General features: G+C 47.4%; 1 long non-coding RNA gene and 2 other non-coding genes across 3 annotated transcripts; 1 reads left to right on the top strand and 2 right to left on the bottom strand.

The window, feature by feature from the left end:
• Positions 1–6,170: 6,170 nt before the first annotated feature.
• LOC117702491 (uncharacterized) lies at positions 6,171–9,251 on the top strand. The gene is made up of 3 exons (XR_004606063.2): positions 6,171–7,159; positions 7,492–7,590; positions 7,755–9,251. It is a non-coding gene; the product is annotated as an uncharacterized LOC117702491 (long non-coding RNA).
• Positions 9,252–12,269: 3,018 nt separating this feature from the next.
• On the bottom strand, positions 12,270–12,412 carry LOC117702492 (small nucleolar RNA SNORA48). The gene has a single exon (XR_004606064.1). It is a non-coding gene; the product is annotated as a small nucleolar RNA SNORA48 (small nucleolar RNA).
• An 8,502-nt stretch (positions 12,413–20,914) lies between these two features.
• On the bottom strand, positions 20,915–21,007 carry Trnai-uau (transfer RNA isoleucine (anticodon UAU)). Its single transcript is given in 2 exon segments — positions 20,915–20,950; positions 20,970–21,007. It is a non-coding gene; the product is annotated as a tRNA-Ile (tRNA).
• Between the last annotated feature and the right edge of the window lie 4,929 nt (positions 21,008–25,936).

The raw sequence follows: 25,936 nt of genomic DNA, 5'->3' as shown, positions 1-25,936 counted from the left end.
AGACACACACTTCCTTCTCCAAATAGCTTTGGGTCATAGTCTTTATCACAACAATAGACATCAACTGTCCATAAGAAATGATCAGTAGCTGCTTTAGTCAAACATGGCCTGCTCTCAACTGCTTCTTGCTGGACCTCTTTAGCTCACCTATAGCTCTTTCTGTTCAACCTGTGGAATTATTTTTAAAACTTTGTGGGCTTCATTTTTGCCATCCTCAATTTTTAACTATGTGTTCATGTGTGGAGAAGCATTTGCACTTGAGTGCAGTACCCAAGGAGGCCAGAAGAGGATAGGTGATCCGCTGGATCTGGAGATACAGGTGCTCAATATGGGTGCTGGGAAAAGAACTCAGGATCGCTACAAGAACAGTAAACATCTGTTACCTCAGCCAGCTCTCTAGCTCCTGTAAGGTTTTATATATCAGGTTCTAACTTTCTCCATTAGACAAAGCCACACCATTTATTTACTTTAAGGCTTATCTTGACTTTAAGCTACAAGTAAGCCTGCTGAAGTCCTAGATGCCCTGCTATTCAGTAAAGAATTTAAGATGGTCTTCAGAAGCCTCACTGTCTACCCATGAGGCCTACGAGACATGCCCTTGAGTGTTACTAAGGCATTACTGAAGGATTTACAGCCACACCCTTGGCTTCCTCTTCATCTCAGCCCACAGTTTGCTGGCAGCACCCTGACCTGTGCCTTTGCCCTGAAGCCTGTTCTTCCGTTGAGACTTCAGCTGGAATGGCAGTGCTAGGCTCCTTAGCTTTCCTAAATGTGCTCCAAAGTGGAACAGTGCCTTCTTTAGCTCATTGCTATCTTTTCTTCTGCCCAACAAAGTCTGCTAGGAGAAGCTCCAGGGTGCTTTCAGTGCATCGCCTAGAAATTGCTTTAGACACGACACTCTGCCACCGCCATACTATCACAGTCAATGGCCTCAGTTCTGCCGGTGATGATCTCAGGCACGGTTTGCTCAGGTTTCCTCCTTGTGTCCCAGGACACGAACCATCATCTCCCCAATGTTCCTCAGCTTCTGACTTCTGAGGGCCCAAAGCAAAAGCCATAGGTTTCTGTCTTCCCTCACCCTTTACTACTTCTAGTTAGGTGGTACCAGCCTTCCCAAGAATGCCCCAGAGAACATTGCTGCTGTTTCAGTCCTGTGTGCTCACGCCCCCCGTGAGTGAGCCTGAGCTGGTCTATGACTCAAGCTAAGAAACAGAGTGTGTTGGAAGTAGGTTGCCCAAGGTTGGAAGTGCTCTTTCAGAATACTGCCAGAGGCTTTCTCCTTTCTTAAGCACTCACTTCTGGGAGTCTTAAGCACCTTGCAAGACTTAAAGATACCTTACTGAAGGAGCCAGAAAGGTCCACAGGCATCATGGGGAGAGGGAAAGAGCTAGTACTGCCCAGTCAGCCTCCTGATGATCCCAGACACCCTCCCCTAACTACCACTGCCTGAGACTCCTAAGCAAAAGCAATGGCAGATGCCCTTGATAGGCCCCCGGGGCTCACAACCACAAGAGATAAAAAAAGGGGTGTGTATCTGTTTTGGTTTGATTTGAATTGCAATTTTTGTTTATCTTTGTTATTTCTTCACTTTTTAAAGTTTGGGTTTTTTTTAGTTGTATGTGTGTCTGTATGTCTTTAAGTGGGTGGGCACCTGTGAGTGCAGGTACCTAAGGAGGCCAGAAGAGGGCATTAGATTCTCTGGAGTTGGAGTCCTAGGGGCTTGTGAGCTCCTTGATGTGGGTGCTGGAAACCAAACTCAGATCGTCTATAGATGCTCTTAACCACTGTGATAGTTTGAAGATGCTCGACCCATGGAGTGGCACTATTAGGAGATGTGACCTTGTTGGAGGAAGCGTGCTACTGTGGGCGTGGACCTTGAGACCCTCCTCCCAGTGCCTGGAAATCATTCTCCTGTTTGCCTTTGGAACAAGGTGTAGAACTCTCAGCTCCTCCCGTGCCATGCTGGGACACTGCCATGTTCCCATCTTGATGATACTGGACTGAACCTCTGAAATTGTAAGCCAGCCCCAATTAAATGTTGTCCTTTATAAGAGTTGCCTTGGTCATGGTGTCTGCTCACAGCAGTAAAACCCTAACTAAGACACCCACTGAGCCATCAGCCCAGCCTCTCTCGTTTTTGCCATTAGCATACACAGTTACAGGCTCCCCTGAGACACGTACTCTTGTATCCTAGTCTGGTTGCTCCTCCTCACTCACTACACTGAGGCTGTTCTAAACTGGCAGGTGTGGGAGCAGTTTACTATGCAGTAACACATAATCAAAACAGCCTCGACTACAGCTTTGCCTTAATTTTTAGTTCTTCAGCTTATTCCTAACGCTAGAATGCAAGTGAGGAGTTCTCACCTACAACGGTATGATTAGCAATTTTACTAGCACTGAGGAAAATTAAAGTGAGAAAAGAACTATAATTTATAAATTTTACATATATAGTTTTATTACTTGTCCAAATATCACTATAAAGCCCCGCTCTCTTTATTGCTTCCATCCATACTTCCATTTACTTAAAACTCACCACCTTATATGTATTTTCAATTATGCCATTTTCATTATATCTCTTTTATGGCTTTTATTACAGTTATCTTATTTTTACTTTGTCCTTTTTTTAATTTTAAGACATGGTCTCACTATGTAACCCTGGCTCTCCTGGAACTTATTCTGTAAACCAGGCTGGCCCTGAGCTCATAGAGATCCAGCTGCCTCTGCCTCCTGAGAGCTGGGATTAAAGGTCTGTGCCACCACACATGGCTTCTTTTTTATTTTTATTTGATTGATTATTATTTGGGGGCACATGTACCATGGTGCACATGTGGCCACCAGAGGATAACTTTCCAGAGTTGGCTCTGTCCTCATACTGTGGGACCTTGGAATGGAACATAAGTTGTCACTGGCATATGGCAAGTGCGTCTATGCTTGAAATCCTTTCTTCTTTTCTTCTTTCTTTCTTTCTTTTCTTCTTTCTTTCTTTCTTTCTTTCTTTTTTTTTTTTTTTGAGACAGGAGGTGTCACTGTATAGTCTACGTTGTTAACTTAATTTATAACATTTAAATGCGGAGACATAAGGACTGTCACTCCCTTACATTGATGACATAAGTGTCCAAAGGTCTTTGACAGACCGGGGGTGGGGGGGTGGGGGGAGGGAGGGGAGCTGAGCACTCACTTAGACCAGAGCGAGCATTGGGGTGACCAGAGAGGGACCAGGGAGGAGTATTTTGAAGCAGTGTGTTCAGCTGCCCACCTGTCTGCCTTCACAGGCAGCTGCTATTCCTCTGGCCAAGTCTGAATGGCCTGGACCATAGTAAGGGACACGGCAAAGCTTAGCACATCCCAGAGCCTGACTTGCACTGGAGGACATCAGGTCTTCTGGAGGTCCCAGGTCTAGAGTTAGGGGGCTAGAGCAAGCTTGACTCCACACAGTCAAGTCTAGTCAGGAGGAAGTCTGCTGAGCAGGGAGATCCAGGCTCCCTATAGCATCTGTTTGCACAGTCTGGGGTATGTTTCTTGTTCCTCACAGCCCCTGAGACTTGTGTGTGAGAACCTTTAGTTTTCTCTTTGCAAAACTGAGAAGAGAAGACCTGTCCCCCTTTGGTGAGAAGGAAAAGGATGAGGGGAGGGGCAGGGATCAATGAGGGACCTGAGCTGAAAAGGTAGAAGCATCAGCTCTCCTCTAAGGCCAGAAAAGCCAAAGTGTGCCCACGGCCAGGAGCACACACTGCTCAGAGCCACAGATAGACAACCTGCACCCCAGACAAGTGCCTGCTTCCAGCACATGGGGCCACTTTTAGATGACACACTGGTGAATAGTTGAGGCAATGACCAAGCCTAAGCCTCATGACAAGAACCAGCTTTAAACAAAGGGGGAGCCTGTTCTCTTCACCCACCTAGCATGGAGCTTCCAGCAAGGTTTTTAATCCCTTTGAGCCTCAGTTTCCTGCAGGATAAAATGAGGAGGAAGTGGAGATGGTAGAGAGGGAGAAGGGGAAAGAAAGAGAGGAAGAAGGAAGAAATGGAGGTGTCTTCCCAATCATTGTTAGAAGGTTTCAGTGAGAAAGCCAGGTAAAGGGATAAGGACAGAGTTCGTCACAAGGGAAGTTTACGTGTCTAATCGATAGAACAGTTGGGTGGGGACACTGTGCAAGGCAGAGGTGGGAAGACTCTCAGTGACCTACAGGCTATGGGGTTCTGAGGTTCCAGTCCAGAAGTGCTTCCTGTGTTCCACCAAGCCACAGTCATTTTACCCAAAGTCTCAAGTCTATGCCTGCTGTACAAGGCTGCTACCATAGCACTCGGAGACTGGGACAACTGCATGCCGGAGAGCAGCCTGGGATACATAAGAAGATCCTTAACATCTGTGTTTAGGAAGCCTCCATCTTCTCTACCATGGAGCCTTGCTTTCTGACACACTGAACCTGGGCTCAGGTTTAAACTCCGAGACTGGAGACTCTAGGGTGACTTGGATGCATCCCTTCTCAGAGAGACTCCACTCTGATGCCATGCTCAGCAGAGCCAGACCTGACTGGCCTTGATTGTGTGGGGCTTTCCAGCTTGCACGGGGCCCTGGAGCCTTCCTTTAGTGACGGTTCACTCCCCCATCCCTTCTGAAGCCTATGACAACTTAGCCAGGGACCATGGTGAAACTTCAAAGTAACCTCACAGCTCCCAGGCTGGCTGGTCCTCCTGGTCCTGTTTGTGAACAGGCCCGTCTCCCAACCCTCTGGAATCCCAAGGGATCTCCAGCTAGGGAATACTCAGCCCTGTTATAAAGGTGCAGAAAAAGAGGAACACATGAAAAAATGAAGACCATCACCCCCTACCTCCCCAGCACTCAGAGGATGGGGTGAGGAAGGAGCCAGTGGCCTTGAGGTCCTCCAACAAAGCCGAAGTGTGATATAACTACCTGAAGTCAGGGACCTGGCCTCCTCCCTAAGACCCACAAAAGAACAGACGCCTATGTACAACTCTGCCCTTGAGTGTATTGCAAAACAATGAGTGTCTATAAGCAGAAATCAGAAGACACACTGGCTAGCTATACCTGCTGGCTCTGAAACCAGACAGCTTGGACTTGAATCACAAGTCCCCCAGTTACTAACTTTGTGACTTTGAATTGACAGCTAAGTGAGTCTGTTCACCCATTTGTTAAGTGTGGTAAATAGTAATTAACTCCTGACATTGTTGTCAAGATTAAATCAGCTAATCTTTTCATAGTGGTATATGCCATCTACAGGTAATAAATTTCCAATAAATATTAGGTAGAACTATTACACGGGCTCATTGATCTCCTATTCCCAAGTATAGAACCATATATATATATATATATATATATATATATATATATATATATATAGGCTGTCTTAGTTAAGGTTATTATTGCTGTATGATGAAACTTGGGGAGGAAAGGGTTTATTTGGTTCATGCTTCCATATTGCTGTTCACCATTGCAGGAAGTCAGGATAGGAACTCAAACAGGGCAGGAACCTGGAGGCAGGAGCTGATGCAGAGGCCATGAAAGAGTGCTGCTTACTGGCTTGCTCATCATGGCCTTGTTCTGCCTGCTTTCTTATAGAGCCCAGGACCACCAGCCTAATGACGTCACCACTCACAATGGGCTGGACCTTCCTCTATCAAGCACTAATTGAGACAATGTCCTTCAGGCTTGCCTACAGCCCAATTTTATGGGTTTTTTTTTTTTCAGTTGAGGCTCCCCACTCCTACTTATGTCAGGTTGACATAAAACTAGCCAGTACATTGGCATGAAAGTGTATGGTTTCTGTGTGTTGTTGATTATAAGGGTGTATACATCTGGATATCTGTGTTTCTGTGTCTGTATGCACAATGATAATAAAATGTACTGGCCACTTATTGCATGCTCAGACACTAAGAATTCTATAGGTATTTACACAGACATAGACTCACATGCACACACAGAAGGGTTTGAATGACTAAGCACACATTTGCCTATAATAGCCATCTGTTTCAGCCTTACCCAGAGTGACCCCCTTCCAGTGGGCTGTTGGAGACAACATCTCACACAATGAGTTAACTCTCTCACACCACGGGGGAGAAGGAGTGGGCTATCCCTGATATCCAGCCCTTTCCCAGATCTTTGGTTGGCTGAACTGCATGTATTGTCTCTCTTCCAATAGGAAAGGACAGACATAATGAGCCTGGACCAGAACCCACCAATCAGATCTTTTCATCTCATGACCGTATGATCTGCCTCTGCCTGGGGGATTCCTGATGGGCTAGGCTGTCTCTTCACAGTGAATGTCTCCACAACTCTCTCCCATGGAAGTGGTCTCTGACTCACACTGACTGTACCCTCGCAGGGAAGGGCAAATCCTAAACCAGCAAAGGAGTGGGTTCCCCTTGGGAATGAAACCTATGTACCTGTTGTTTCTGTGGGTTCTGTTAGTCACAGTGGTAACACATCATAATGAAGCCTGAGGGGTTTTGAGTGTGCCTCTCTCTTTTGTCTTGAGGAGGACCCCCATGACCCTCATCATCAATGGCCTGAGACACCCATCCTTGCACAGGATGTGGACTCATTATACAGAAAAAGAAAGACAGACAGACAGACAGACAGACAGACAGAAAGAAAGTCATTGCAATGTTTGGCACTGAGTTTTTTTAAAGGCTGTTACAATAGCCTGTTCTCTTGAGAGCATATTTTCTGGATTCCTGCATCTGACTCCCTGGGTGTGACCGTGAAGTTTTATGTAATAGATACCCAGGCCAGAAAGGGAAGCATTTGGTCCTCTCCTATCCGTGGGGATAGGGGTTAGTGGGAAGGGAACTAGGAGGGAAGGGAGCCAGACAAACACATCTGGCCTGCTGGGCCCTCACTGGAGAAGGTCCATGTTCCTGACCTCCCTTGGAACTCTGGGAAGAAAGCAGCAGCTTTCCAGCGGCCCCAAACCACACTGGCCTGTGACCACGGCGCTCCCAAGCAGGGCAGGGAGAGCCTCAGAAACAGCTTTCACACGCCAGCTTCGACTCCCACAAGGCCCGACTGCCGAGCTGAGGACACAGCAGTCCAGCAAGAGAAGTTCACAGGCAACAAGGGAACAGTGGGGTTTCAACCATCCCAGGAGGGACTGGACCGTGGGTTAAGTAAACTTAGCTCATACATCAGTGGTCAGAGGTAAGAACAGTTCTGGAAATCAGCAGTCACCACACCCCTAAATCCCAACTCCTTCCTTTTGCCAGCTGTCACTCAGCTGTCCCTGTCTGTCCACACATCCTAACACCGTCTCAGTGAGGAGAGCTGTGGAAAGTAACCGGAGAGCTAAGCACTTTTATGTAAGAGAGTTAAGATTGCATCGTGGGACAGGCTAAGTTGTCAGATCCCATGACGTTTAAGTCACATTGAAGACTTAATTGTTTGTCTCACTAATCATTGTGTAGGGGTTGGAAAAAAAGGCCAGTTTGGTTACAAACTAATAAATAATGAAATTCCTTTTTTTCTCTGCATAGAAGTGAAGTGTGAATTAAATTTTCCAGCCCTGTTGCATACTCAGAAATAAAGGATCTCCCGCTGGTCTGTCTAACTGAAGACAATGACCTCAACAGAGGGTAAGTCTTGGCCTTCTGGACGCCAGACTACCTCCTCCCTGAGGGATGAACACGGCAGTGGCAGGAAAGGGCATGGTCACCCTTCACCCTGAGAACTCACACACCAAGGCCCATCACCCTAAACTGATCTGTGTGGATTTTGTTGTTTTGTTTTTGAAACCCAGAACGGGAGTTCCATGGTTTTCATTCTCCTTCCGAGCCCTTTTCTTCCTGGGCGCACAGCATCCTCCTTCTCCTGGCCTCTTCCTGCCTGAGAACACTGAGTGCAGCTGAGGAAAGAGCACTCTCTTCCTACACATTGTGTCTTGTGAGGAGGGCAATGCTGCCCCCTGCTGGCTCCAGGATGAAACACCAACCCACGGGGGCGACCAAGTTCCTTCTGTTTCCCTGTAGGTAGGCTCTTAGATCTGAATGGGCCCTGTTCCCTTTTCCAAAACAGCTTCTGGCCTGTCTTGACTTGGTTATCTGGCGATAAGGCTGAAGAATCACCATCCCCCTTACCAACCGTTTGGAACTTTATTTGGCCATCAATGTAAATCCACATGACTGTACAGAGTTTGTGCAGGTGACGCTGGGAACACTGGCCCCTAGAGTAGAGTTCATTTAGTGACTTTTAATTTTTGTTTCCTAGACAGCGTGGATATGGCATGGAATGTTCTTCGTTCCTAATAGTCTGGATACTTTTGTTAGTTCTGGTTTCTATGATCTCATTGGGGTCTCCTTCAGAGCAAATCCCCAAACTCTTTGCAAGGTGGGATCCTCCGAGCCCACTCACTGTAAGAAGGGGGCATGGGAGAGAGAGAGAAAAAGAAGGGGAGGGAGAAGGGGAGATGTATAATGAGGGGGAATGGGGTACATGTGTAGATGTCTGTTCTAGTGAATAGTAACAGTTAACACCGTCTGGAATCACCTGAGACACTTTCTTTATCACGTTGGTCTGTGAACATGTCTGCAAGAGACTGTATTGTGATGTGCTAGGGCCTAGCCCACTGTGAATGGCGCCATTTCCTGGGCAAGTGGTCCCGAGCTGTGTTAAAAAGCTACTGAGCTGGGCTGGAGAGATGGCTCAATGGTTAAGAGCATGGACTGCTCTTCCAGAGGTCCTGAGTTCAATTCCCAGCAACCACATGGTGGCTCACAACCATCTGTAATGGGATCCGATGCTTCTTCTTGTGTGTCTGAAGATAGTTACAGTGTAACTCACAGACATAAATAAATCTTTTTAAAACAAACAAATGTAAAACGCTATTGACCATGAGCCTATGAGCGAGCCAGCAAGCAATCCAGGTTTCTTCCCCGACTTCCATCAGTGAAGATTGTGACCTTGAAGTGGGAGCCAAATTAAGGTGCCTCTGATCTCGGCATTTTATCCCAGCATAGGAACCAAACTAAAGACAATATCAAACTGGAACTTTCAGGGGGAAATTCTCTCCTTCCACTGTGCATTTCAGGGCTCAAACTCGGCTCATCAAGAGTTAAGTGTGGAGCCTCCCACGGGCCCTGGTCGTTATCTTTGTAACATTTGGCTACAGGTGTGCTGGTTTGAATAGGCATGGCCCTCATAGACCCATGTGTTTGAATGCTTGGCCCATAGGGACTAGCACTTTTAGGAGGCGTGGCCTTGCTGGAGTAGGTGTGGCCCTGTTGGAGGAAGTGTGTCACTGTGGAGGTGGGCTTTGAGGGTACATATGCTCAAGTTCAGGCCCACTGTGGCACAATCTCAAGATGTAGAACTCTCGGTGCCTCCAGCACCATGCCTGCCTGGATGCTGCCATGCTTCCCGCCATGATGATAATGGACTGAACCTCTGAACCTGTAAGCCAGCCCCAACTAACTGCTTTCATTATAAGAGTTGCTTTAGTCATGGTGTGTCTTCACAGCAATGGAATCCAAAACTAAGACAAAAGGTGAGAAATTGATACCCAAGAAAGAACAAACACTCAGTCTGATGTCACGTGACTCCCATGACTAGTGATGGCTCAAAGGCTAGCCAAGAGCTCAGTGCTTAGGACAGTGGTCCACTAAAAGCAAAGCCATATTTACTGTTATTTGGGTTTCTTTTTTTTTCTCTTTTAAAAGACAAATCACATTGAACCCAGGCTGGCCTTGAGTTTGCCAAGAAGGACCTAAATTTTTATTTTTTTATTTTATTTTATTTTTTTGGTTAGGGGAGGTGATGAGACAGGGTTTCTCTATGTAGCCCTGGATGAACTGGGACTAGCTCTGTAGACCAGGCTGGTCTCTAACTGATCTCAGAGATCTGACTGCCAGTGTGGGGACTAAAGGCGTTCACCGCCATGCATAGTTGATCTCAGCCTGTTAAAATATCTGTTTACTTATTTGGAGGGAGGTGTGCAACCATGTCACAATGCAACCATGAAGGTCGAAGGGCACCTTGGGAGCCAGGTTTCTTCTTTCACCACTTGAGTCCCAGGGATCAAATTCAGATCATGAGTCTTGGCAGCCGTCGTATTTACCTGCCGAGCCATCTCACTGGCCCCTGACCTTTAACTTCTGATCTTCCTGCATCCATCTGAGTACTCAATCTAGGTACTGAGATTACAAGTGGATACTACCATGCCCAGGTTTATTCGGTGCTGGGCATCAACGGACTTCACCAGCTGAGCTGTAGCTCAGCCCTTTGTGTTTATATATAAATGCAAAAATAAAAATAAAACACACTAAAGATATTTATTTTAAACACTGAATTTTGAACTGTCTTTGCATTGTCTAGTGAGTGAAAATATCATTTTAAGGGCATGAAGAGATGGCTCAGAAGTCAAGGTGCTTGTTATTCTTGCAGAAGGCCCAGGTTCAGTGTCCAACACCCACATAGCAGCTTATAACCACCTGTAACTCCAGTTCCAGGGGATCTGACATTCGCTTGACTTCTATAGACACTGTACATACATGGTACAGTTAAATGCATGCAAGCAAAACATTCACACACAAAAATGAGAGTCAAATCTTTTAAAATGGCATTTTAAATATAAATCAAACACTTAAATTGATTTGTAAAACTTTTATAGACTCATTGCATTTCACATCATGCACCCCAGTCCTGCTCATCCCCCTGCCCCCTCATATCTGCCCCTTATATCCTGCCCCTTTATATCCTGCCCCCTCATATCTGCCTTTGCCTTTGCAGCCTCGCCACCACACAAATAAACCACAAACAAACAAGCAACAACAATAAAACCAAAGCATAAAACCATCTCATTTTGGAAGCTGTAGTATGTCAGTTTGTCCCACAGTATGTCCCTCTGTCCACATATCTTCACTTGCAAACATTCATTGCAATGAGTCATTGGTCTGGTTTGAGATCTCTGGCTTCTGTGACACCATCAATATTGGATCCTCACTGGGACTGATATAGATTTTGGGGTGGGCCAACTCAGAACCCTAGATCTGGCCCTGGGTGGTAGCTGAGCTAGTCACCCCGTTGGCTATCTCTTCTCCACATCACCAGGGTGGGCTCTCCAGCTCCCATCTGCAGGAGATGAGGTCAGCTCTCCTGCTCTCACACCACAGGGCTGGCTTACCCACACCCATGCCTCCAGAGCCAGCTCTACTGTGCTGCCCAGCCACGGTGTAAGGCCACTCTCTCAAGTGCTTCAGCCAGCTGACCTGACCTCACGACTTCAGGGCTTGACTGCCACAGGCAGATGGGGAACATCACTCCCTTACTCATGCCACCTCATGGCAGGGCCAGCTCTCCTGGGCTCTCACCCTTGGGTCTGTCTCACTTGCACTCCCTTGACCAGGGTCAACCCTTCTGTGCTGCCCAGGAGAGACACAAGGCTTGCTCTCCCAAGTGCTGCATCTGCTGAGAGGCCAAGGAGCAGGGCCCAATCTCCCAAGTGTTGCAGCTGGTGAGGGGCAGGGCCAGCTCTCCTGAGCTCATGACCCTGTGGGGAGATTTCCTGACTGCTGGAGTTGTCAAGGGGCAGGTAGTGGGGTGGAGGCATCACCTCTGTGCCCTCACTACCCCACAGCAGATGAGTGGTGGGGTCAGCTCTCCCGTACTTATGCCTTTGGAAGCCAGTTCACCTACACCCCTGCCACCAGGGTCAGCTTCACCATGTGGCCCCGGGCAAGGCTCAAGGCCCGCTCTCCCAAGTGCTGCCACAGATAAGAGATGGGGCCAGCTACAGGGTGCTACATTGAATGAGGAGTGGGTCCAGTTATGCACAGTCCCTGGACAACTATGTGATCCCCAGTGGCTGCCTGGACCAGGGACATCCTGGTGCTCTGTAATGGTAATATGAACCATGGGCATCAGCACGGACCCCTGCTGCTGCATAGGCCTAGCCATGTTCCTCAGCAACAGCCCAGGCTGGAACCTCACCACGGCCCCAGGTAAAGGGCTGGGCACTCACAACAGGCTGCCTCTCTCCACACTCCAGTCTCTGGTTCCATCTCTCTATAGAATGCGCAAGCTCTATTTCTCTTCTCTTTCTCTCCCATCTGAGCACCACAGACCCACACATTGTGGTGGCTCCTGCTGCAGGCTGGCCCCTGGGTGGCACCCTCCATCCTAATGTGCAGCGTGTGGGGGTAAGTGGGTATCTGTGGCCCACCTGTCCTGTACGCAGGAGAGCAGGTCTGTAGGTGTCATGGCAGTCCTTAGGTCTCTGTCCATCTTCTTCTTCTCACACTGTGCCACCTGGATTTGATTTTTATGAGTCCTAGGCATAAGACAGCTTTGGCCACCAAGCCAGGCATCAAGCTAGGATGAACAAAGGCCTGCCATCTGCTCTGCCCCTGACTGATACAAGAACATCACTAACGAGGTGCCCTTTTGCCCATTGCCAAGGTGGCATTTAAATTGACTTTATGAGACCAATTGGCAAATTCAAAATATTTTGTTTATTTATTTATCTTTGTTCTTTTTTTTTTTTTCCCAACAGGGTCTCATCCTCTAACCTAGGCTCATCTAGAACTCACTGAGTAGCCCAGAGTAGCTTTAAACTAACTCACAGCAATCCTCCTGCCTTCAGCATCCCAAGTACTGAGATTATAGGCATGAACTGCCAGGCCCAGCTATAGATGAAAATTCAGGACTGTGGAGAGGAAAAAAATGTTCAAAGGGGAATTTCTGCCTCAGCCCTCAGTCCAGAGACTAGAGAAAGGCAGAGCTATAAAGTCAAGTAAGCGTCCTTAGTGGCCCCTGTTCTACGTCACCCTTCACAAAGCCCCCTCTATCCTTCTTCATCCCTCTTTCCCATGACCACCTGCTCTCCAGGGTGCTTTGATAACCTCTGCCATGCTAAGGAGCTAAGGATATCCTGGAGAGGCCTATTCTAGAAAATTCTCAAGAATTAAGCTGCAGCCTTTGCATTCAGATGTACATATCCCTATACATGTATCCTCCAGTACCAGGGATCAAACCTGGGGCCTTGCACACAGCACTTACACTCAGCTGCACACCCAGATTTGTGTTCTAACTTCATATCACACAGGCCAGGGCCACCATTAAGCAGCTAAGGTCACAAGAAGATATGGTCCGGGCTGTGAAAAAGGCTTAAAGTTTTATTGCTGTGAAGTTGTTTTTGATGAGAATCTCAAAGGGCTGGTCCCAGCCTAGGCCCTTGGACACTCCTATGTAAACATCTGGAGAGAAAACAAATAGCTATTTTCCCAAATGGTAGGTACAATGAGAATACACATGGGGACCACTCCAGTGGCCCAACAAGACAGCCTGTGGTCAGCAGGCAGAGACACTCGGTCTGTCTTTTCATCTAATTGGGTCCTCAGGACTTGGGACTCTCCTGTTCTGACCTGGTTCTTCTACCCCAAGCCTATGCTAAAAGAGTGTGTGGGAGCTGCTCTATGTTTTTCTGGTGTTGTGTTTGGGAATGTGGAGAGAAATGGTCCATGTTAAAGCTACAGAGGGGCCCTAGGAGGCCCTGCAGGCTGAGGATGAAATCCCAATCAATGGCCTAAGCCCCATTTTAAGAAACCTTCTGGGGCAGGGAAGCAGCGCCACCGTGTGGTAAAAGACTGACCAGCCAGGCACAGCTTTTCCAAAGGCCCAAAGAAACACCTATCCAACTAAAGCCTAGTGTTCCGGGTCAGGCAGACTCCCTCACTCCCAGCTCCCCTCTGAGCTTGAGCAGCTATATAACCTTATGGTGTCTTAGTGTGCTTCCTCTAGAATGGGATTAGCAAACGTTTCGGGAAAGCAGATAGTAGTGGTTGGCTTTGTGCCGTTGTTCAGGGAGAAACGGCTCAGAGATGACACCTGTCACACCATCATGACAACTGGAGTTTCGATCCCAGAACCTACATAACAAGCCAATGTCCTGCCCAAACCTCTAATCCGGCACATAGGGGTCTAATGCCTTCTTCTGGTCTTTACACACTCACAGGCACGGGCAGCCCACACACACGTGTACACTGCAGACTTACAGATGAAACTTTTTAAAAACTGTATTTTGTTTTTCTCCTTCCTTCTGGGTTGAGTGTCTAGGAAACCCAAGAGTGTACAAAGGCAGGACTGAGAAAAGCTAAAATCCACATCCTAGGAAAAGAACCTTTCCTACCTCAGCTCCCACCAAAAACCAGTTTGCTAGTCCCTCTCAGAACTCATTCAGTTTAGGGTGGCTGGTTTGTGGGGCTCAGGGGATTTCTCAGAACTGGTCACCTAGTCCTTACCTCTCTTCCACATCCAGCTTCCTGGGTGTACAACAAGCCCAGGACTGCACCTGGGAGCCTGCATGGCCACATGCGTACAGGCAGGTCTCATGTATCCCTGCGTTTGTCAGCTACACTGCAATGCTCCTCAGCGTGGTCCTCCCTAGAGCCCAGTGTAAGGCACGCTCTTCAGGAAGACAGTAAGCCCCGGGGTCCAAGGCCCAGCATACCCCACAGCGTGAAAACTGAGCAATAGTTCTTGACTTAGCTTTAGGGTTTGTGCCCACGTGTTGCTTCTATATCGTGCTCCCTGTTCATTCCTCATGTGCTGTGGACTTACTGACTGGCACCATGGACCCGAATCTCTGAACGATGGGAGATGAACCATTAGCGCTTGGATAAATGTGATCTGGGCCCTCCATTGGCTGAGACTGGGTTCTAGGGGACAGCCTTGGATAGTGTGATGCTCACTCGCCATACAGCTCTGCCTGGCCTTAAACATGTGGCAATTCTCCTTCTTCAGCCTTTCGAGGGCTGTGTCTACAGCACCCCAAACATGGAGTTTGAGATGCTCAAGAGTATACGAAGCAAGAGTTAACGGGGGTGGGGTGGGGTGTGCAGCTGCACTCAACCAGTCAGGGCCGAGTAATAGGTAGGTAAGTGGGCAGAGGCCAGCTTAGACACGTGGGACCTTTGGACAGTGGTAACGTCACATGCAGAGTCAGACAGATCTCTGTGAGAACACTTTCATTCTCCCAGCCTCTCTCCGCCTGGATCTCCCTGGCGATTCAACTGTGCCCGCCCAGCACGATGGCTTCAGGTGTAGCACCTTCCTGCCAGGCTCAGCTCCAGAGAATACAGGGCCTGGTGGGAACCTTGTATTGACTTCTGGTACAACAGTGAAATCAATGTCTCCTCCCCACGTGGTTTTGTTTTTTGTTTGTTTGTTTGTTTGTTTGTTTGTTTTTGGTTTTGGTTTTTTTTTTTTTTTTTTTTTTTTTTTTGAGACTGAGTCTTTTGACCCAGACCCTGAACTTCTGATTCTCCTTCAACCTCCCAGGTGCTGTGATTACAGCCTTGCACCACCACTCCTGTTTCCTGTGATGCTGGAGGTGTCAAATCAAAGGCTCTGTGCACACTAAAACACGCACAGTAGCAACTGAGCCATATCTCCAGGCTACCCCACCCCTGCCACAGGCATAATTTCCAAATGAAATACGTGTATGGGAAGCGTGAAGAAAGAACTCACCGTGGTTGGATTTCAAGGAATCAATACAGTTGTACTTAGGTTAGAAGAAGAATCTGTTAACATGTTTCAAAATATGAGAACCAGTCAAGTGTGATGGTGCAGGACAGGACCCCAGCACTCAGGAGGCAGAGCCAGGAGGGTCATGCACGAGATCCAGGCCAACCAAGTCTACATCAAGTTAACAAGTGAGATCAAAGAGAATTAGTGTATGTTTAAAAGAATTAATCCCACTTTCCTTTTCAATCTCAGCCTCAGTCCCTTGCAACAGCTGTCATGATGTTGACGCCCAAGGATAGCCAGCGGGACCTTTATGAAGCCTTTTTAGGCAACGATGAAGGCTACGATGTACATTATATTGGCAACCTGCCTTTTGCTGTTTGAGGTCACCAAGGAGCTGGCTCTGTCGGCAGAGTGGGCTTCTCCATTTCGGTATAAACATGTTTGTCTCAACGTGTCCTATAAGACCCCTTGTTTGGGCATGAGCTCCACTGACCCATCTCTGTGTCAGAGGGGAGAGCAGCAAAAGAAACCCAGAGTAAAAATGCTGTCCTTGAGAACTGCTCACGGGTAAGCCACGTGCAGCAGTGTTGGGAGCCGCAGTGATTCGCCATTCCAAGATGGCGCGGGCATCCTGTCCTCCCACTAGTAAACAATTGACTGTGCAGGTGCAAAAGGCAAAAGGCGCGCCAAAGTCACTGCCCATCCCGGGGCGTAATATGGGGTGATGAGTGAACAGCCAATCAGAAGTGAACACGCCACTCTAGGATATATATAACAGTGCCTTTCCCAGGCTTGGAGTCTTTTCCGCTTTTGCTGTTACAAGAAGTAAAGCCTCGTCTGTAGTGATACCTGATTACTGCCTCCGTGTCCTTTTTCGAGGGCGAAGGGGACACAAAAGAAGTGTGCGCAACACAGCAGGAGTGACCCTCTTATCCCATGGTATAAAAATGCCTGCCGTGGGAACAGGGAGCCAGAAGTTCAGGCACGGCCAGTTCAGCCATGGAGAAGCCACAGAGGACTCTTTCCATTAGGAATGCCAACTGGCTGCCTCAGTTTCCCCTGGATGATTGTAAGCACCTGGTGTCATGGTGCTGCTTCTGCCTGCTGCTATTTGGTTGGTCGGGGTTTTTTCCCTTGGAAGCCTCTCCTAAAAGGATAGTCTGCTCTGTCTGGGACACTATCTCATCTCCACCTGGCACCCTCTTCCCCGGTCAGTTTCTGCTGGATGTTTGTAAACTGATTTCATGGTGTTACCTCACGCTTGTACGCTCAACTGGGCTACTCCAATTGTCTCTGCTGGAGTAGATGGATTTTTTTAATTTTAAATTATGTGTTGGGGATGGTAGGTCTGTACACGTGAGTGCAGGTACCCAAGAAGGCCAGAAGAGGGCAACTGGAGCCCAAACTAAGGAGGTTGTGAGCCCTATAATGTGGTGCTGGGAATTGCGCTGGTTGTCGGAGAAAACAGCAGGTGCTTAGCCTCTGACCCAGCTCTCCAGCCCCTCTGCTGAAGGTTTTAAGTACCTAATTTGATAATATTTTGCTATCTATCTATTGTTTCTCTGTAGTTGCCACTCTCTAATAAACGCTCTCATTTAAATCCAAAGTACTTTTGTTGTAGATGATTCTTTAGAACAGAAGCCAAGAAGGATGTCCATGTACACAAACACCTAGAGCTGGCAGACAAGAATGTGTCCAGCCTTCCAGTTCAGAAGCAGATATGGTCAGCCACCTCAGTAAAGATGGAGGGTATTGTTTTGTGTTTAATGAACTTCAGAGAGAGGGTAATAGAGAGGGAGGGAGAATATCTGACTTAAAGTGGGCAACCTAGGCTAAGTTACTCACCAAGTCCTTGTCCAAACGAGAAAGAAAGAGGCAGAGGGAGAAAAGTAAAGCGGGGAGCCAGGTATGGTGGTACATGCACTTGGGAGATGAAGGCAATATGATTAAAAAGTCAAGGCAAGCCTTACCTACATAGCAAGTTTGAAGCTAGCCTGAGCTACATGGGACCCTATCAAGAATAAATAAATAGGATAGAGAGATGTCTGAATGGTCTAAGCACTTGCTGTTCTTGTAGTGAATCCTACTTAGGTAAGTTCCCAGCACGTGAATAACAGCTCACAACCATCTGTAATTCCAGTTCCCGTGGATCTGAGGCCTTCTCTGATCTCCCTGGGCACCAGGCACACATTTGGTACCTATACATACATGCAGGCAACACACACACATAAAATAAAAGAAACATTTTTAAAGTTTAATAAGTAAATTAAATTAAAATAGAAAGTTTATCTGTTGCTTAACTACTGCACAGTTTGCATTTCCTTGGACATACTGGAGTGGTGGGCAGAGGGCTGAAACAATGTTGCACACGGCCATGGACATGGAGGTGAAACAATGTTGCACACGGCCATGGACACGGAGGTGAAACAGTGTTGCACACGGCCATGGACATGGAGGTGAAACAATGTTGCACACGGCCATGGACACTCAGAGCTTAACTGTGCCATTTCTCTACTTTGGGGCATGTTTGAAATTTTCACGTAGCAGAGAATGGGCTTTGGCTTCATGCTGTTGCTTTTAAGTGGGCTTTTCCACACAGACTGAAGCCATCTAGCTGCACTTTGACCTACCAGGCGTTCAACAGGAGGGCACAGGCCCTCGGTCAGTAGCTAGAGGGAGTGAACTAAGTCAGGGTGAATCTGGCAGCTAGTCCCCACCTCTGTGGAGACTAAGACATAGCATCAGGAATGGTGGGAACAGAAGACTACAAAGACATCCTAAGAGAGACAGCCAATGCACCGTCAAGAAAACAAGGGCCCCAAGTGAGCTCCCAAGTTTTCACTAGAAGTTAGAAAGCAGGGTCTTTCTGAAGGATTCATTTCTGTGAATTATGCCCACTATGAATGTAAATTGTCCTTTTAAAATGTAAATATTTTGTAAGCTGGTTCTAGCAAGCCAAATGACGCTTGTCCCCAGGCTCCATTTGTTCTACATACAGGTTGTCTGTCCTGAGGCCCCCCTGACATCACACCATGCAATGGTAACACATTAGTAGCTGACATTCTTAGCAATTGCTGTCACAGCTGAGGTCACACACAACTGAACCCTCAGATCTCCATGATAACAGCCGCCAGCACACTAAACTCTGAACTGCACACTAAACTCTGAACTGCACACTACGTCAATCCGTCAAGCACACCTTGTCATTTGCCAGGAACATCTGTCCCTAGATTGACTATACTCTGCCTTCAGATCCTACCAGATCTGTCCTCCCTCGGGGTGTCACTCAGAGCACTGATGGGCTCATCTGAGCCATCCACTAAGCTGATGCCAGCCTGGGGTACATCAGGATTCTGTCCTGCTGGGAGCTGTTTGGTTATGGTGTTTCCTTCCTTTATAGCTCTTATGTGCCTTCCTTCTTGAAGCCACTGTCCATTGAGCACAGGCCCAATCCTTGTCTGGTGATAATTGTGCCATGGTATTTGGGGTTTATTAAGCATTTTCCCATAGATATTCTTACTTGACTAAAATATATATGAGCCAGATGGTGGTGGCAACAACGCCTTTACTCCTAACACTAGGGAGGCAGATGCATGTGGATCTCTGTGAGTTCAAGGCCAGCCTGGTCTGTACACAGAGTTCCAGGGCTACACAGAGAAACCCTATGTCTTAGGGTTTCATTGCTGTGAAGAGACACCATGACCAAGAAAACTTTTATAAAGGATGACATTTAATTTGGGGCTGGCTTACAGTCTTAGAGGTTTAGACCATTATTGTCATGGCGGGAAGCATGGCAGCATCCAGGCAGACATGGTGCTAGAGAAAAATCTGAGGGTTCTAAGGCCTGATTCAAAGGCAGCTAACAGAAAACTGTCTTGGCAGGCAGCCAGGAGGAGGGTCTCTTCCGCCTTGGGCGGAGCTTAAACATAGGACCTCAAAGCCCACCTCCGCAGTGACAAACTTCCAAAAAGTAGCCCACACCTATTCCAACAAGGCCATGCCTCCTGATAGTGCTTCCTCCCATGGGCCGAGTATATTCAGACCGCCACTCTGTCTCAAAAACAAATATATATGTATGTATGTATGTATGTATGTACGTATGTATGAATATATGTATGTATGTATGAATATGTGCATGTATGTATGTATGTATGTGTGTATGTATGTATGTGTGTATGTATGTATGTATGTATGTACGTATGTATGAATATATGTATGTATGTATGAATATGTGTATGTATGTATGTATGTATGTGTGTATGTGTGTATGTATGTATGTGTGTATGTATGTATGAATATGTGTATGTATGTGTGTATGTGTGTATGTATGTATGTGTGTATGTATGTATGTATGTGTGTATGTATGTATGTGTGTATGTGTGTATGTATAGGGGTGTGTGTGTGTGTGTGCCACGCATGTATGTGCCTCAGTGTTCATATGGAACTCAGAAGATGACTTTTGGGAGCTGGGTTTTCTTCTTCTACCTTGAATTCAGGGATCAGACTCAGGTTGTCAGTTACATGGAGCTGCCCCATGTGGCTGCTGAGAACTGAATTCCTGGTTCGCAGACAAGAGCAGTGCCCACTTTAAAACACCGAGTCATTTCTTCCACCCATTTGTTTGTTTGCTTGTTTTAATAAGCAAGCTTTATATTTTCCACAGCGCTTACATTCGTTTTCAGACTTGGAATGGATTTCTTAAGCGGAACTAAACCTCCGTCCTCCTAAGCTTGAGTCACTGGGCCGAAGGCATGGGAGGGTGTGGCATTGAGCATGAGGATTAGGTGAGCTGAGGGACTCCTGACATCTCTCTAGGCTCGATGCAGAGCTAGGGTGGCTGCTGGCTGAGAGGACAAGAGGCTCCTCTAGTGGTCACCATTCCAAAGTCATAGCAGAGGAAGAGAGAATGGAAATTTCCCAGACATTTGTCCCCAACTGCAAACGCAGGGGGAGGGCAGGGTGCCTTGAACCGGGGTCGGGGTGGGAGCAGCTGCAGGCGGGGTGGGAGGGGGCTAGTGCCAGGGAATGGAGCAGGTCACCCAGGGTCTCACACTCCGAGTCCATTTGGTCCTGGGGAGCCACCCGGAAGCAGTGGGTTGGATCCGGGCTCGGGAGGGGGCAGCGGCGGGAGCTGCGGAGTATTCTCCGCGCTCGCAGGAAGCCGCCGGCATCATAGAGCCCTGGGGACCACTGTTTGCATCCGGGGTCCTGATGCGGTTTAAACAGCGGCCTAAGGACCAGGAAGGGTAGTAGGCGGTCCACTGGATTCCACTGCGGGATGCTGCGAAGTAGTTACAGAGCAGCTCCGGAAACAATGCAGAGCTTCACAGCGCGCTGTTTTCCGCTTTGCCTGAGACAGGAAGCGAGGAGACTAAAGGGAGCCTAACTCCCTCCTATACAAATATAAAATAACTGTGAAGCTTAGCTCCAAAAAGACTGTGCTCCAGGTGAGGCTCGAACTCACAACCTCGGCATTGCTCTGCATGTACTGCTGTATAAGTACCGCGCGCTAACCGATTGCGCCACTGGAGCTCCGCTGTGGCGGCCTTGCGAAGGCTCTATTAGACTCGGCAAGGCGTCGGTGGAGCATGCGCATCCGCCGCCAGCGGGCGCCGCTCGAACCCCAGCCTCCAGCAACTTCTGACCGGACTCAGGGCTACGAGCCAGACTCGGGGGACCGAAGGATCCGGTAGGACTCTACGAAGACAGGCTCGCTCGGCCGAGCCCGCGGGGGAGGGGCGGCGTCCTCCGCGAGGCTTCGCTCCGGCCGGCCCTCCCCCCGCACGCGCAGACGGGCCTGGCGGCGAACAGAGCGACCGTGAGGCTGCCGTCCGCTCCGGGAAGCGAACCCGCATCCTTGGCCCAGACTTCCGATGGCACGAGGGCCAGCAGCCGGACCTGGCCGGCTTCTCCTCCTGAGGGGCCTCGACGTCCAAGCTGCAGGTGTTGAATATTCCGTTCAAAGCTCGGAATATTTTTTTTTTTTCTTGAAACCAGAAAATCGGAACACTGGGCCGATGCCCGAATTATGACTTCTGGGCCATACGCACTTTGTGAGTCCCTTTCCTCGTTAGAGGACGTAAAGAGCACGGTACTTTATGAAAATATGAGGAGACTGGCGAGATGGCTCAGAGGTTAGGGGAAAGCCGGTTCGATTTGGCTCACAATCCTCCTTAACTCCAGTCTAGGGGGATCTGCGGCATGCACAGACACATCTACATAATTTAAAAAATAAATCTTTAAAAAGGAAAAAAAAATAATAGGAAGGCTGCTTGGAAAGGAGACCAATGGAGGAAGGGGTGGTAAAGGAGAATTTTGTTCCCCCAGTCCCCGTTGCGTATCTGCTGTTTTGTTAGCTCGGCAGATCTTGGAGGATCAGCCAGTGCGTGTACATATGTATACGCTAGTGGGGATCTCAGTGTTTACAGAGAAAGGTGGTACCTCATAAAGGGAACATAAATAGTTTAGGTCCCAAAGAGCCTAAAGTTCTCGGGGAGGAAACTGGACGGGGTGATATTGAGGCAGGAGCCCGAGAGAGGGCGCCAGGACCACAGGAGAAAACTTCCCGAGACCCGCAGAGACCGGTTACCCTTTTCAGACTGCCTCCAGAGAGCCAGGGAACTAGGAATCTCACCCAAGGCTCTCACTGGGCTTTATTCGTCTTAAGGGGGCTCAAGTCACTTGAGTTTCCTTATCTCTAAATCCAGGAATCTTGACTGGAGAATATTTCCCCACATAACCCCTCCCAACACACTGAAGTTAACTTTCTAAGACCATGTAACCAAGGCCGGCCACAGACTCAAGATCCTCCTGCCTCTGTCTTCAGAGTGCAGGTTCTACAGGCCAAGCCACCTACCCCACTGCCTCGAAATAATCTGAATTATTATATGTTACATAATAAAGCAGTGGTTAAACCTTGTAATGCCTATAATGCAAAAAGAGTCTCACTCTTTTCCATATACCAAATAAAATGTTTACTTATGTAAGGCAAGGAGAAAGCATGCTGGGTTAACAGATAAGTTTTAAAATAACATGTCATCTTGGCATAGGGATGAATGTACTGTATATTAAAATGTACGAAATGTAATGACTCACTGTGGCAACAGAAATAGACAAAAACTGTTTCTTAAATGAATGTTTGGAATGTAATGCCTTTTGCACTGAAAAAAAAGTTGTTGTTTTTTTTTAACTCCCATGTTTTTGTGTTTAAATGGTGAGATGAGCTGGAAGGGTTTCAATAGCCGTGTGTGTGTGTGTGTGTGTGTGTGTGTGTGTGTGCTATCCTGCAAATTACAAGGAGGGGCTTTTATTTATTCCTGTCTTTATTCCTGACAGTGAAAGTCCAAATAGCATGTACTGGCCACTGTAATTCCTCTTCCTGGCTTTGGCCTCTGCTACACAAGAGGCATTGTGACAAGCCACACAAACATTTTGATTAATGGGATGCAATCTGTGAGTCTGGTGAATGAAGATCATCTTGATTTGAATTTATGGAATTACCATTTTATGGTCTTCATTTGCTTTATTTCATCAAATTTTTTATATGTCTTATTTTTAGCCAGTGTCTCATTATGGTTATGTACTATGCATAAATGTTGCTGTACAGAAGCCAGATCCTGCACAAGGAGCCCCAAAGCAGCCATCATGGACAGATAGCTGGTGTCGGAGACTTGCTGTGGGTCCCAATCACACCCACCAAGGGCTTCCTGAATGATTCAGTCTTAACTGGAAGGTCTTCAAAATTATTTTCGGGTTTTTGTTTTTGTTAGCTACTTGGTTGCTCTCTTGAGACAAGGTCTCAAAGGTGCCCAGGCTGGCCTCAAACTCACTATGTAGCAGAGGCTAGTCTTGAATTCCTGATCCTCCTGCCTCTGCTTCCCACGTGCTGGTATTACAGGCAGACAGGCACAGCACCTGTTTTTGAAGCATCCTTTAAATGTCATTTTTCTTTGGAGCTGGAAGGTTGGCTCAGAGGTTAAGAGGATTTGCTCTCTCCAGAGAACCCAAGTTCAGTTCCCAGCACCTACGCCAGGCAGCTCACAACCTCCTGTAACTCCAGCTGCAGAGGAGCTGACTCTGTCTTCTGACATCCGTGTACACTCACACACATGTGGCATGTACACACAGAGACACATACGGTCACATAGATGAAAAATAAATTTAAAAAATAGAATGAACCACTTAAAATAAATACTACATTTCTTCAAAGAGAATCACAAGATGCTATAGCCACCTGTGACAGGGCAAGCCATCTTGAAGCCTTTCCAATGTGCTGTGTTTGTCTGTGCCTAAGTGCCCTCCTACCCACGTGGTTCCTGAGCTCCAACAGTGCCGGTGAGCAAACGACCGATCCTTTATCTTCTTGAGACAGATGGAGAGACCAAGGCCCACGTTGAGGGACGTTTCATGCAGGGATGAGCAGATTCTAGAATGGAGGAAATGTGAATTGAAGGAGCCTGGAGCCCTTCTCTCTCTTTTGAAACCAAAATGAAGAATTGCTGAGAGCTAGTCAGATGGTAACAAATTCAAAAGGCTAGTAACATTCAGTGTTGACAGAAGTATGAAAAAAATAGATGCTTCTGGTTTTTTTTTTTTAATTATATATATGTGTGTGTGTGTGTGTGTGTGTGTGTGTGTGTGTGTATAAAATAGGTGTGTGGCCTGCAGAGGCCAGAGTGGGCATCAGATTCTCTGGAGTTGGAGTTAGAGATGGGCGTGAGCCCGCTGGTGGTTGTGGGTACTGAGAATCAAACTCAGTTCTTTGGAAGAACAGCCCTTGAGCCATCTTTTCAGCTCCTCTAGCCAGGTTTTAAATGCACATAGCCATTGACCCAACAGATTCATAGCTGGTGCTGTCCGGTAGATACAAAATACTTGTGAACAAATAGAATTGTCCACTCTAAACTATGCTGTATTGTAAAATCTATTGCTATTTCATACATCGTTAATAGGGAAATCGCACCTTTTTAACATAGTACTATGACACTGTACCTTCATGTTCCTTGGAATTTGTATCTTTACTTATTAAAGTAGTTCTTTTAGGTTAATGAACAGTTTGCAGTAATGAATCTCTTTTGATGTTCCTACTTTCTCTCTTTTCTTTTTTTTGGGGGGCGGGGAGGGGGGCAACATAGTTTCTTCTGCATGCAAACCAGCAGAATCTACAAGGGGAAAAAAAAGGCTCAGGGCCTGTGAGCACAGGGTACTTGTGGATAACCTTGGAAGCTCATTCTTGACTTCACAAAGATTTCTTGTATTTTTGTTTTGTTTCGTTTTGATACTTAAAAATCCCTGGGGCTGGAGAGATGGCTCAGTGGTTAAGAGCACCGACTGCTCTTCCAGAGATCCTGAGTTCAATTCCCAGCAACCTCATGGTAGCTCACAACCATCTATAATGGGGTCTCCCTCTTCTGGCATGCAGGTGTACATGAAGATAGAGTACTCATATCCAGAATATAAATAAATAAAATCTTTAAAAAAAAAAAATCCCTAGCTCCTATCAGTGGGAGGACTTGACAGAAACCGATACATCCAGCTGGTGTGACCACATTAACAGTCTTCAAAAGGGGACCATTCTGAGGGTGAAAGACAAGCTAGCACCAACTGTGACCTTCCCAGACAACCTGAACCCTAGTCACTGGTCACCCTAATCAATCACTGGTCACACAAATGGTGTGAGTGGCAGGAAATTGTCCCTCCTCTGCTCCTCCTCTGCTCTGTAGCCCTGGAACTGGACCCCGATGACACTGGTCCTCCATCATCCTCTGCCACTGGCTGGCCCTGTCATTGAAGGGGCTAGAGGCCACTGCAGGGGCTATCCCTCTGCCCAATGCTCCTATAGCATTTTCTTCTGGCTCCTATAGTTCAGCAGCCAGTAGATGGATTCCCACTTGAGACTGGATAACACATTTGCCCATGTGCTAGCAACTTTAGCCTGAAGCCTTTAGCCAACTTCCCTGCCACCCAGAGGGCCACTTTTACCTGTGAGCTCTGGATCTCAAAAGATGCCTGAGTCATCCACTCCTGCCAGTAAGACTGAGTTCGGTGGCTCTGCGTCCTTGCCAATACTTGGTGTTAGGCCTTCATTTTGGCACTTCCTCTGGATGTATGATAGTTTTCTTGTTATCTATCCTATTGTGGTCATTTCTATCTTACCCTCCCACTGGTAGGAGCTAGGAATGTTGAAACTATAAAAAAAAAAAAAAAAAAAAAACAAGAAATCTTTGTGAAGCCAAGAATGAACTCCCAAGGTTACCCACAAGTACCCTGTGCTCACAGGCCCTGAGCTGTTTTTCTGCTTGCAGTGCCTGCTGTTTTGTATGCAGAAGAAGCTATGTTGCCAGGGTAAAAAAGAAAGCAGATTCAAGGGTGCTGAGCATTTTTGATGGCTGTCCTTTTTGGCCACTTGCATTTCTTTCGATGCTGATAATGAGGGTGGACCCAAGGGGCTTTTGCTCGTGC

The sequence above is a fragment of the Arvicanthis niloticus genome, unplaced genomic scaffold (genome assembly GCF_011762505.2).
Source record: "Arvicanthis niloticus isolate mArvNil1 unplaced genomic scaffold, mArvNil1.pat.X pat_scaffold_871_arrow_ctg1, whole genome shotgun sequence".
NCBI classification, from domain to species: Eukaryota; Metazoa; Chordata; class Mammalia; order Rodentia; family Muridae; genus Arvicanthis; species Arvicanthis niloticus.
The sequence above is the reverse complement of the archived record's forward strand: the minus strand, read 5'-3'. Positions and strand labels throughout refer to the sequence as shown.